The sequence below is a fragment of the Diabrotica virgifera genome, chromosome 5 (assembly GCF_917563875.1).
Source record: "Diabrotica virgifera virgifera chromosome 5, PGI_DIABVI_V3a".
In the NCBI taxonomy this organism is placed as follows: domain Eukaryota; kingdom Metazoa; phylum Arthropoda; class Insecta; order Coleoptera; family Chrysomelidae; genus Diabrotica; species Diabrotica virgifera.
Window position 1 is genome coordinate 95256087 of NC_065447.1, and position 13319 is coordinate 95269405.

Here is a 13319-nt window from a genome sequence, read left to right on the forward strand (position 1 = left end):
CCTCTACGTCAGACTGATCAGGATTTTAAAAATGTGTTATAGGGGCCGTTCAAGTATTACGTAACGCAGGTTGGGCAGGGGGTTGAAAATCTTCAAAAATTGCGTTACGCCATAGTTAAACGCCCATTAGAGTGTGTTACATAGGGGGGAGGGGGGGGGTCAAAAATTGCGTTACGTAATACTTGAACGCTCCCATGTCAATCAAATCAAAAAATTTCAAAAATTGTTCCTGTAACCATTTTTAGTGGAAATAATAATAGTACTTATTACTTATATTGGATCAGGGATGCACCCAATTCATTGTCAAAGTATGATAAACTAAAAGTCAAACAATTAGGCATGCACTTCATATATATATTTAATGAAATATAACCCACTGGTACTAGTACAAACTTGACGGCAAGCAAATTCAACAAATTTTTCCTCGTATATTAGTTTTTCACTACCGTTAAGTTTGGAAACAAGCATTGTTGTCAAATAAAAACATATACAGTCAGAAAAATGAAAGAATACCCATGAACGATCACATCAATCACATATTTTGTACTTGCTGTTTTTTTCCCATAAAAAATAAATGAGAGAGATAGACTATTAATAATCTGAATAATATGTAATTATTGATGTGATCGTTCATGGGTATTCTTTCATTTTTTTTTCGACTGTATGTATTTACCACAGCAACTACATTTGACACTGTTTCTCTTTATCTTTAAGAGTGTGAAACAAAGATAACTACAGTCGGAAAAATAAAGACTACCCATGAACGATCACATCAATCACTTATTTTGTATTTGCTATATTTTTCTATAACAAACGTTTGTTATTTATAGAAAAAGACAGCAAACATAAAATAAGTGATTGATGTGATCGTTCATGGGTATTCTTTCATTTTTCCGACTGTATCTGTAATATAAGTGTCAGTCATGTTTTCCTATAATTAACTATTTATATGGGAAATAAGCCATATGTTATATGTTTTCCTATAGTATAGAAGGTTATGTAAGATTTTTGTTTGTTTATTTTTTTTTCTCCTTTTGTGACGTTTCGAAGCTGTGCCATTTAGCCAGCAACATTTCTTAAAATTAATTCCTAACTAAACCTACCATACAAGAAAACTATTACGAACCTAATCGACCAATCAAGGATACGGAAGGGAAAGTAAAGTTGGTTAAAAAGTAAACTGTTGTTAAAATATAAACTAAATAAATAAAATATAATTTGACATTATAAATGTAACCTCCAATATTATGACAGACGTCAGTTACCATGACATCATAATACTCGTCACTAATATGAAATGCTTGCTGTAATAGGAATGGCATATCAAAAAAATCTGACTATATTATTTTATTCTGACTCTATATATTTTTTCAAATTTAGAATATGGCAACAAGGGGAAAATTATGTGCATTCCTTATTGTTTGATTTTTCCTATATCTTTATTATCAGGTCATCATACAATACAAAAACTTCCTGCAATGATTGGAAGTAGTGCAAATCAAGAGTTGAATTTGGAATCGCCGAGAAAAAGGATTGATGATGAAATTCAAGAAATAGATTCTGCTCCACCTTTAGGTATAAAAAATATTTTGATATTTTTTTTTATTTAATACACGATTTAATTTACCATCTGATTCATGAAGCTATAAGTAAATGGTGTGAATGTTGAAGACATGAGGTAGAAGCTGCCATATGGCAACTCTCCTGTATAATATATTTTATATTAGTTCACATAAATAGTTAATTTATTAAGTCTGTTGGCCATAGTTTCTTCAGTCACCTTTCAAATCCAGGAGGGGTATTTAGCAGTCTTGATTCATTACTGCGATGATCCGTTGTCCATCAAGGAAGTTTCTTGTGATTATTCGAATTTCTTCTTGTACCAAGGATGTGGCAGATTCGTCTTGTATAGGGTTTTGTTGCTTACATACCAGGGTGCATTTAATATCATTCTTAAAATTCTCGATTGGACTGTTTGTCTTATCTTAATTTTTGATGGTTTTGAACAATCCCAGAGTTGTATACCATCATTGCAAATAGGCTTTATTAAGTATACATTTGTATAGGAGCAGCTTACTTTTGGTGGTGATTTTTTATTTTCGGACTATAAGCCAGCTTGTATGTCTCATTTTAATGTCTATCTGGGTTTTCTTTGCTTCTATGTGCGGTTTCCATGTTAATCATTTATTGAGGGTTCGTCCCAAATATTGAACTTGAGCGCTGACTGGTATGTAACTGTGTATTGTTTAATGTTATTGTGGGTCATGCATCCTTTCGGTTTGTAAAAGTGACTCAAGTTGACGTCGTTTCATTTATTTTTAGCTTATATTTGTTGAACCACGTTTCCAGTTGAAGTTTTGTAGTTGTGCAGATGTCATGACAGGGTCCTCTTTGACAGCAATTATGGTGGCGTCATCAGCAAATGTTGACATATGGATTGTGTCTGAGATTGAGTTGTCTGCAGTAAATAATCAGTAAAGGAAAGAACCAAGGACGCTAACCTTTGACATAAATAAAATATTTTATCAATTTTACTAATTAAGATATTGTATTAATTTTTATTAGATGTTAAAAATAATCTGAAAGTTCCACCTTCAAGTTCATCAACTGATATAGACGATGACAAAATGGTCAATACTACATTACAAGAAAGTTGGGAAGAAAGGTTTTTAAAGCTGGAAAAACTTTATTTAAGATCTGAGCGCTTAAGGAAACAAATGCAAGTACGACACAAGAAAAAATATCAACAATGGAGAGCTGTTGTTACCAAATTGCGTAAAAAGTGTGATATCTTGGAAGCAAATGTACCCAAAGAAATAAAAAAAATATTTAATGAAGACCAATTGGAAGTTTTGTCTACACAGAAGAAACCATTGAAATGGAGCAATACCACTTTAACAAAAGGTTATCAATTAAAATTTAGTTGTGGAAATACTGGTTATAAGGAAGTAATGAAACATATACCTTTACCTTCAGTACGTGCCCTATGTAGAAACTTAGGTTCATGGGATTTTAAAAGTGGCATGCTCGATAAAATTTTCGATTTTCTTAAAATTAAAGTTCAAAATTTTGAAAAAAGTATTTATAACGACTGTGTTTTAACTTTGGATGAATGCTGTATAACTAAAGGCAAAGTTTTTGATATTTCAACAAATTCTTATGTAGGTTACGTAACTCTTACCGATGGAAATAGTCAAATAGAGTATGCAGATAACATTTTAGTTTTCATGCTTGCCGGAATAGCAGCAAGATGGAAACAACCTGTTGCATACTATTATACAACAAAAAGTACTGAAGGTAGATTGTATAAACCTGTAATAATAGATATAATTAAAAAATCTGAGGACATAGGATTATTTATCCAAGCTGTAATTTCAGATATGGGTTCTAATAACCAAGCTATGTGGAGTTCATTTGGAATTTCTGCTTCCAGAGATCACATAAACAACAAATGCATAAACCCTGTAAATAAAAATCGGTATTTATATTTTTTTCAAGATGGACCTCATGCCTTTAAAAATTTTAAAGAGGGATTTTTAAACAACAAAATTATTAAAATATCGGATACATGTGTAAAAAAGTATAATTTACCATCCACTGAAGCAAATTCAAAGCATTTTGAGGAATTGTTAGATTTTCAAAATGAATTTGAGTTTAAGTTAGCTCCTAAATTTAAGGAGGAATATATTTATGGCAATAAACATTTTCGTAAAATGAGAGTTGAAAATACTTCTAATGTTTTGAATCATGCTGTTGGATCAAGTTTGCAGTGGTTAGCTAATGAAAATAATAAGCCCGAGTATGAAACTACAGCTTGGATAGTAAATACTTTTCATAAGTGGTGGCAGATTACTAGCTGCAGACAAATTAACTTAGCGCTGAGCAGTACTAATCCTCAAGCGTTTAAAGAAACAAAAGATTTTTTGTTAGATTTTATTGAGATTATTAAAACGTTAAAAGTAGGAATTAATCCAAAATGGAAACCTTATCAAACAGGTCTTTTAATAACTACTAAGTCAACTCTAGAATTAAGTGAATATTTGTTAAATGAAAAAGGATATAAGTTTGTTTTTGGCGCTAGGTTCACACAAGACTGCTTGGAAAATTTATTCTCTTCACTTAGAGCTAAAAATGTTGTCCTGAATGCACTACAAGCAAAAAATAATTTGAAAATTCTTTGCGTATCTAGTTACATGAAAAATCCTTCTACTGGAAGTTATAATACAGATGATAGACAAATGTTATCAGGCTTTTTAGATTTTATTAATAATAAATCAAATAATAAAAAACCACAAGCGCATATCATGAATAAAATCCCCCATTTACCAATTATTAATGTATCACTTAGTAAGGTTGAGTTAAATCTTTTACATCACATTGCAGGATATTTAATACGTAGCATAATTATCACCACTAAAATTTGTAAAAAATGCATAACTTTGACTGGAGGCTTTAAAGCATCAGCTAGTTATAGTCAACTGACAAATTTAAGATGTTACAAGAATAATACTCTGTTTTTTGTTAATAATATTACCTTTAACTTTTTTCTTAAAATGGAAAACATATTTAGAACTTATTTTGATGATGTGCATGCTATTAAAGATTTAGATCTCAAAGCATTTTTTGTTCAAAAATTTTCAGTGTTACCGTACAATGTGCCTAATTGTCATAAACTTAAATTAAAAATCATGAGAAGGTTTGCATCATATCGTCTTAAAATAAAGTCTGATAAATTAAAAAAAATTTCTAATAATCTTCTATCTAGTAAATCAATGTATATGCACTATTCTGTTAACTAATTATTTAAGTATTTTTTTATTAATAATAATAAATAATAAAATTTATTACACTTGAGTCTTACATAAAGTTTTAACACAAAAAGAAATGTATAAAGCCAGTCAGAGATTCAGGTTTAAAATTATGACATTTACATAAGTAAAAAACAATAATTAGTAAGTGCACTCTTTACATATTATAAGTTTATATAGGTGTACATTTAGATATGTTAGTTCCATGTACTTTTCATAAAATCGTTTATTCGCTGTGAGTTTAGCCGGTAGCGCTCTCTCGCGGTTTGAAACTTGTACTTTTCTTATAAAATTGGTGTAGGTCAAATATTGCAGAACGAGAAAAATAGATATTTATAGAGACAAACACAAATTTTGATCTGAAATATTATGTAGGTATGCTTAGGTATTATGTAAAAGTAGGTAGGTATGCTTATGTTTTTTATTTTATTCAGTGTAATTATAATACATATTTAATACATAAGGTCCTGCGACTGGATAACTGGTTACGCAAGAGGCCATAAAAAAAAAGAAGTTTATGTGAAATTTAAAGGTTACCTCTGTTTTTATTGGCTGAGTTTCGTAGGTAGCGCTCTCTCGCGGTTTCAAACTTGTACTTTTCTTGTAAAATTGTTCAAATTAAATACACAAAACTGCCACTAACAGCGCTGGCGAAAACTATTTAATCTCCTCTACTCATCGGCTCACGGCGAATTGTCTACGCTTGCACAAAAAGCTTACAATCTCCCTTTTATCATGGAGATATCTTCAGGTGTAGAGGTAGGTGGTTGTAGAATTGTGTACCTTTTTTCCAGTAATGTGAGCCTATGATAAGGGATATTGTAGTTAAACTTGTTGCTGGTGTCAAAGTTGTGAAATATGTTAAATGGTTGAAAATACTGCTTGTTTGTATATACAAGTTTGAGTCGCTCATATTAAATATACAGTGTGGGCCAAAGGAAACAGTCCACCTCGATATTTGCCAGTATTTATTAGATTTTAAGGAAATGAAGAAACAGGTCGATTTTTGATCTAAGGGGTTCACATTTTTACGGTAAATAAATCTGTCATTTGCCAACCCAATCCCTTTCACTTTCCACACCAGAACCTTCAGTGTACTGTCATCTGCGTAATTAATAATTAATTACTTAGTTTTAGCAACTGATGCCAAATCATTTAGGTTAGTAGATAATAAATATTAGCGGTCCCAGAACACTTCCCTGTGGAACCCCTCTAGAGGCTCTGACCGCACATATTGCATTATTTTGTCTTTAATTTTTAGTGCATGTGTATGTTCAGTAATGTAACTCTTTAACCAGTTTAATTCCACACCTCTAACCCCGTAGTGTTCAGTATTCACAAATAAAACATCAAAATCAACGCAGTCAAAGGCCCTGCTTAAATCCAGAAAAATCCAACGTGAGACATTCCCAGCATCCAAACAATTATACACTGCTAGTCAAAAGTCCGTACACCCCCCCGATCGTATCTTTTGAACGGTTATACCTATAATACTGAAATTTGGTGAGAGGAAATAAACGGACGTAAGCTTCTTAACTGGTCATGACAGGTGACGTAACTATGACAGATGACTTTACAGCGCCACTATGACAGATAATTTTAAATGGGACCTTATGACAAGTGATACCTCGTTTTAAAGGTACTAAAGTCATACTAATTTTGTTTGAGTTTAAGCTAATTTTGATGAATAAATAAAATAAATATAAAATTGCAGTTTCGCATTTAATTAATAAAAATTCAAAATTCCGCCTATGATTACTTGTCAAAAAGGTTGACGTTGACGTAAAAACTACTAGAGAATTGAAAAATGTCAGCTTTTTTGACAAAAAACCATAGGCGGCATTTGAATTTTTATTAATTAAATGCGAAACTACAATATTATATTTATTTAATGTATTCACCAAAATCAAATTCAACTAAAACCCAAGAAAATTAGTATGACTGAATAGGTATTTTGAATACCTTTCAAACGAGGTATCACTTGCCATAATTTCCCATTTAAAATTAACGGTCACAGTGGCTCTGTAACGTCATCTGTCACTATTACGTCACCTGTCATGACCAGTTAACAAGCTTACGTCCGTTTATTTCCTCCCTCCAAATTTCACTATTATAGGTATAACCGTTCAAAAGATACGAGGGGGGTACGGACTTTTGACTAGCATTGTATATCTCATTAATTAATTCAAATAGAGCAGTTTAGGTGCACCTACCTTTAAAGAAACCGTGCTGCCTATGGCTGAATAATTTTTCATTAAGGAAAAATTGAAACAGCTGATCATGTACAACCCATTCAAAAATTTTTGAAAATAAGCTTAGTAGAATTATATTATATTAGTAGAATTATGTCAAAGTATCACGAGGACAACAAGTCGATCATAATTTTAGAGATCGAGTGTAATTTGCTAAGATTATTTCATGAATAAAACTGTCTTTTTAAATCATTTTAACTAATATTTTATTGATATCTCCACCTGAATATTTGCTAAACCTGTTTCTTGGTGTTCTCTGTGATAAGTTTTAAAACATTAATTATTGTCATTAATGTCACTGAATGTCCATTTTTGCGTAGTAACGAAGGGCATCTTACGTAATGCATGACGACGGGATATTATCAAAAATTATCGTATATAATATCACAAGAGAGAAAATTTTGCCGGCAATATTTTCGACTGGTGTGAAAGTTTGTTGCCTGGCAATTTTCGCGAATTAAATTTTGACTTAAATCACGAGACGTCAGTCGAGTGATTTTGTCAAAATTTCATAAGCGAAAATTACCAAAAGGCAACGAACTTGAATGAAACCAGGAGAAAATTTTGCCGGTAAAATTTTTCTCTCGAATGATATTCGACAAGACTATTTCACGAGACAATTAATGCACCATATCAATGAAATATAATCTTTATTTATTTGTTATTACCAGACACTTTCGTGACGGATCTGTCATAATTTTGTCGCTGAGAAATCACGTCGCTAAGGAGTTTTGTCAGTAGAAAACGATGCGTTGCTATGCCGTTTTATCAGTTAAAAACAGTCTAGTGAAATAGTCACTGTAATTTTTATTTCTATAGCTTTCTATTGTTCGGAATCTCCTATGGATGAAACAATCAAAAGAATCAGTATATCACCCTTTTTTAGACAGGGTTTAATAATCGCAAATTTCAGATTGGTAGGAAAGCTTCCACTTTGAAGAGAAAAAATTATTATATGTATAAGCAGTTTACAAATATGAGGAAAACATTTTTTAACAAATACATGGATACTTCATCATATCCTGAACTCTTTTTTATTTCAATTTTTTGCATTATTTTTGACAGTAATTCACAAGTTATTTGCTTAAAAAGAAAGGTGTTTTTATTGTGCGGAATGTCGCATTTATACGTACCTTGTTGTGGAATTTCAATAGCTATTAATGTACAAGCTCTATCGTTAAAATAACGATTAAATGAATTTGCACCTATCAGAGTATCCTCAAGATATGGATGATCGTTCTTTGTTTTTGTATGTTATGTAAGTTCATTTATGATTTGCCAAGAAGTTTTATTCTTATTTTTTTAATTAATCGATGCTCATAATGTTTATTTTTCTCTTTTTGTAATATGTAACTGATTAAATATTTGCTGAGAATTTTTAAACAGTTGTTTGAATTCTAACGACTAAGCCGATAAGCGCTGAAAATTAATCATTTCATTTTTGGCAGCTATTAATTCAGGTGTTTTAGATAAATGTAAACTTAGGCTTTTTATTATTTGTCATTTTAACAGGAAAATGTTTATTAAAGTACAACAAGAAGATGTTGATAAATGCATTGTATTTAGCATGTACTGATTGAGCACAGTAATGGTAGGGGAGCAAAGAATGCTTAATGTGCAGTCACTCGAGCGCTTTGAGGACCTATTGGGTTATGAAGAGTAGGTCCTAAAACCAAAAAAAGTTAAGTAACGTTTTTCATTTTATTGGGGACTTGTCCATTTTTCATTTAATTTTCCATTTCCAACAATCATTTTTTTTAGATTATAGCGCCATCTATCCATAATTCGAAAAAAAAATTCTCGAATAAAATTTACTTATTTTTTATGTAAGGAATCCAAATCTTCAATAAAAAATGGGGGCTCCCATTTAAGATTTTAAAGTAAGCCCCCACCCACCCCGTGGGTATTCGTGTTTGGTGCCATTCGATAGATTTTTCAAAAATATTGAATAAGTGTATTTTTCAGTTTTTCGATCTGATGTTCATATCGTGAAGTCGTGTTTGGTATCATTCGATAGATTTTAAAAAAACATTAAGTACGTATTTTTTAGTTTTCCGATCTGTCATTTATTTCGCGAATTATTCGCTTTTTTCTTGTGAAACTTTGGGACTCGCCCATTTCCTTACGCCCCGCTCAAATCGTCAGATTTTTGAAATATACATTGTTTTGCATGTACATACTTAACTTACCTTATCTTAATCTGATGATTTCGAGTTTTTCTAAGGACAGATTTTTTTCGGCCCCCCCTTAACGAACTACCCTGCATTAAGCGCCAATATATGGTAGAGATACATTTTCAGGGTACAAGATTTCTCTCCATGTAATAATCTGACGCGCTCTAGTAACTGCAAAAATCCCCGCTTGGGCTCCCCTACCATAAACATTTTCAAAAAATTCGTTACAAATGTCACAACAGAACTCTTCAATAGCTTCGTTCGACATAAATCGAATTTTATGTTATGTTTCACTTTTTAGATTGATCAGGTCTAAAAACAGTACTGAAAGCAATGATCAGAAAAATGGGTTTTAAGTTTTTTGAAGAGAAGTCATCCATTTTACTTATAAATTTATCAATACAGGAACCGCCACTCTTACTTTCGAGTGTGATTTCTTTAAAATCAAGTTTCAGGTCAAACGATTCTAATAGGTTGGAAAAATATCGAGAATATTTTGATGTAACTAACATATCTATGTTGAAGTCACTTGATATACAGTAGGAAAAATGAAAGAATACCCATGAACGAACATATTTAAAACACGCTGTATTTTCCTGTCACCATGTCACACAAAAAATTGGCCAGCGCAAGTACATGTAATAATTATTATTACATGTACTTGCGCTGGGCAATTTTCTTTGTGACACGGTGACAGGAAAATACAGCGTGTTTTATATGTTCGTTCATGGGTATTCTTTCATTTTTCCGACTGTATGTCTTTATTTTTTTTAAATACTGTAGAGTAGGTACGTAGTGCATTCAGTTGTGTTAAAATACATTATTATCACTACCTGATGCATGGTATATAATGTTACTATGAAGTCCGAAATTGGTGTATGTCGACATTCACCGGTGAATGTCGACACACACCAAATGCCTTGGTGTAAGACCGAATATTTATAAATTTTGTTATAGTTTCGGACTATTACCTGTGTATGTTGACAACTGCAAAAGAGTTTCGGTGAATGTCGGAAATAGCGGTTGTAACTAGTTTTAAAAAATATTGTAATATTGTTTTAAATACTTGTAAATAAGTAAATATTCAAACTGAGGAACAGCTAGAGACCCATTTAAATACTTTTTAAGAAAATTCGATTGGAACAGATCCGCAAACTAGCCCGCCTATATTTAAAGCATCGACTGTTTCGCAGTGCAGCACTTCTACATCTCAAGAAATAGCCGTTCCGCAGCCCAGCACGTCTTCATCCCAAGTATGTACTGACTAAACAGCACGAGCACTAGCAAATTTCTTCAAAGCGAGCAGCTGCAAAAGATAATATTTTACTTCAAGCAAAAAAAATGTAGCGAACATCCTCAGAAAAAAGTTCCCTCTGGCCCAAATAGGCGATATGCTCAAAATTAAAGTGCCTGATGTTGACCGTGATCGTACTATCGGTCATCGTGTATTCCACGAATATACGACTGTTTTAGATTATCGCGACAACGAATATTTTAGTGTGCAACATAAGAAGTACGAAAGTATTTTTCTCTAATAATTACTCCAATAAACAACATTCTAATTTGCAATTTACTTTCGTTCTTCATATTTTGCACAGTAAAATATTCGTTGTCGCGATAATCCAAGAGGGTCGTATATTCGTAGAATGGGGTATAGCGGTTGTTGTTGAAATAGAGGATTCAGACTATTATAAATTAGCAAACAAAATTGGTACCTTCAAACGGCTTTTCACACGTAGTGAGTTCGCAGTTTGTAAAGAAAAATTACTTTCCATTGATGAAATTACAACTGATGAAATATCCCTAAGAGAAGCAGCTTGTGCTAATTCGAAAAGTCGAGGACAAGGCTATACACGTTGTAACAGCAAAAGAAAGTGTTCAACGGCTAAACGTAATTGTAAAGACAAGGAGCTTTTGTGCAATTCGAAGTGTCATGGTAGAAGTTGTTGCAATAAATAAGATTATACTTATAATACATTTCCTTTATTTTTTTTTCATATTAGAGATCAAAATTTAAAAAAAATCTCTGCTATGTTGATAATATTTCGGACTTTCACAGTAACATACATGTGACAATAAAATTTAACTTACAGCTAGTAATCTTCACAGCACAACACTCAAAAATATTACTTATAATTAGATCATCAAACCAATGTATAGGACTAGCTATTATATTTTCATCACAATAAATTGCGACATCTCCACGTAGATTCGGTGTACAACAAAAACTGGATATTAACTTAATATGCAACAGTAGCGATCAACAGGTAGCAACAAACGCGTTCCAAGATTGCGACTGTAATTTTGAATATTTTGTCGAGATATTTGGCACACATATTCGTAATATAATAAAGAATGGCGGTACAGAGCCCAATTTGAGAAATATGTTAGTGAAAAGAAAATAATCGTTTTCGTTTTGATTCAATTCGAGTCTCTTGCCATCCTCTGACACCGTGTTTCGGGGTCCCTACCCCTTATCAAAGAGGCTATACAAGTAGACTGAATTGAATCATCTCGAAACGAAGAAGAACTGCATATATTAAAATATCTGCAGCAGAGTGTGGTTAGACAGTCCTCTAACGGGGAATGACAAAATGAATAAAAATAAATTTCAACACGAGTCAGGATTCTGTTAACCGAGATACGATAGTACCAAGCGGCGTCGCTAGGAGGAGCACTCCAACAATGCGTCTCAGAATACTTTAACGAAACGTGGTCATTTTGTACGTCAAATATGTTAGTATGTGGAAATTACTCTATAACTAAATAAAATATTGCAAAAAGGAGCATGTACCGCCATTAAGAAGAACAAAAACAATACACTTTCTTCAAATAGGTAAACTTTTTTATCCCATGCCTAGATTTTGTGTCACATTAGATCTACTAAAAATGAATTTTCTATAACAAGAATTCGAATGTGACTGTCTCGGCAACATTCAGTGCCCCTATGAGAAAAATTATTGTTTTTGATAGTACCTATAATAAATGTCACTGTCCAAGGCCCCGTCTCACCATCAAATAATTGACAGTTATTTGATCAAACTTGACAGTTAGTGACACAAAGTGACAGTTAGTATGTATAGTTTGTGTCACTAGTCAAGTTTGACTGTCAAGTTTGATCAAATAACTGTCAATTATTTGATGGTGAGACGGGGCCTTCAGTGTCGAATTACCGACACACTGTTGCCCCACTGTTGAATGTTCCCAGAACTTTCGAAAAACAAAAATATTGATGACGCGCTACTGTTTACTCTTAAAGTTAGCAATTTTTAATATTTGTATTTGCGAATCAGACAGCCAGTGCTCAGACAGACATAAAATTCGTTTATCTAAAAAACCTTCCAGAAATTCACTTAGTTCATTAACAGTTATTAATACTCTGGATTATTTAAAATAATAATCATAATAATAATTGACTTGTCTTTTGAGACGATTTACCGAGAGGACCTTTTAAAAATCCTCATTTCGAGGAGTATACTGATGGTACTTTTTAAAGTCAAATCGTTAATAAGTTACATTTTTTGGCCATACAGTGGATTTATAGATCTCGTTTTTGAGCTCGAAATCTACGCCGCACTTGAAACATTCGTTCTTGATATTCAGTAGTAGGTAGAGTTCTTTCACAATAACATCAGCGTTTTTGAAAATATGTATCTTGTTTTTTTAGATAGTCTGAGATTTTTCCGGCAGTTATATGTCGCTTAACTATATAAAGATAGAGCCATGCTTTCGTTTAGACACCAAAGTCTTCTGTTATATTTTCCCCAAAAACCTTTTTCTTGTTTGCTTGACTTCGTTTCTTATTTTTCACTTGCACAAACTCATCATCAAAAGTATCTTCATTGTGTTCTCGATTAAGATTTATTATATTCATCATTTTCGAAATCTGAGCATTTTCCAATTTATCTGCGTTTGTAATTTGTTTGGACTATTCTTATTTTTTGACTGACTTGGCAATGTTGGTATTGGTATACATATTCGCTCATGCGATTATAACAGTACCACAGTACATCGTCTTTTTTGGAAGATGATTACAAGTCTTAAAAATGCTCTTAACTGCTTCGTCTGAGCGAGTCTACCACTTT

The 13319-nt window shown here is 32.3% G+C and overlaps 1 protein-coding gene across 1 annotated transcript in view; it reads left to right on the top strand.

Moving 5' to 3' along the window:
* Positions 1-13319, top strand: part of LOC114333014 (protein O-mannosyl-transferase Tmtc3) — a 1018587-nt gene that overhangs the window by 449859 nt on the left and 555409 nt on the right. The gene's annotated exons all lie outside the window — the stretch shown is intronic.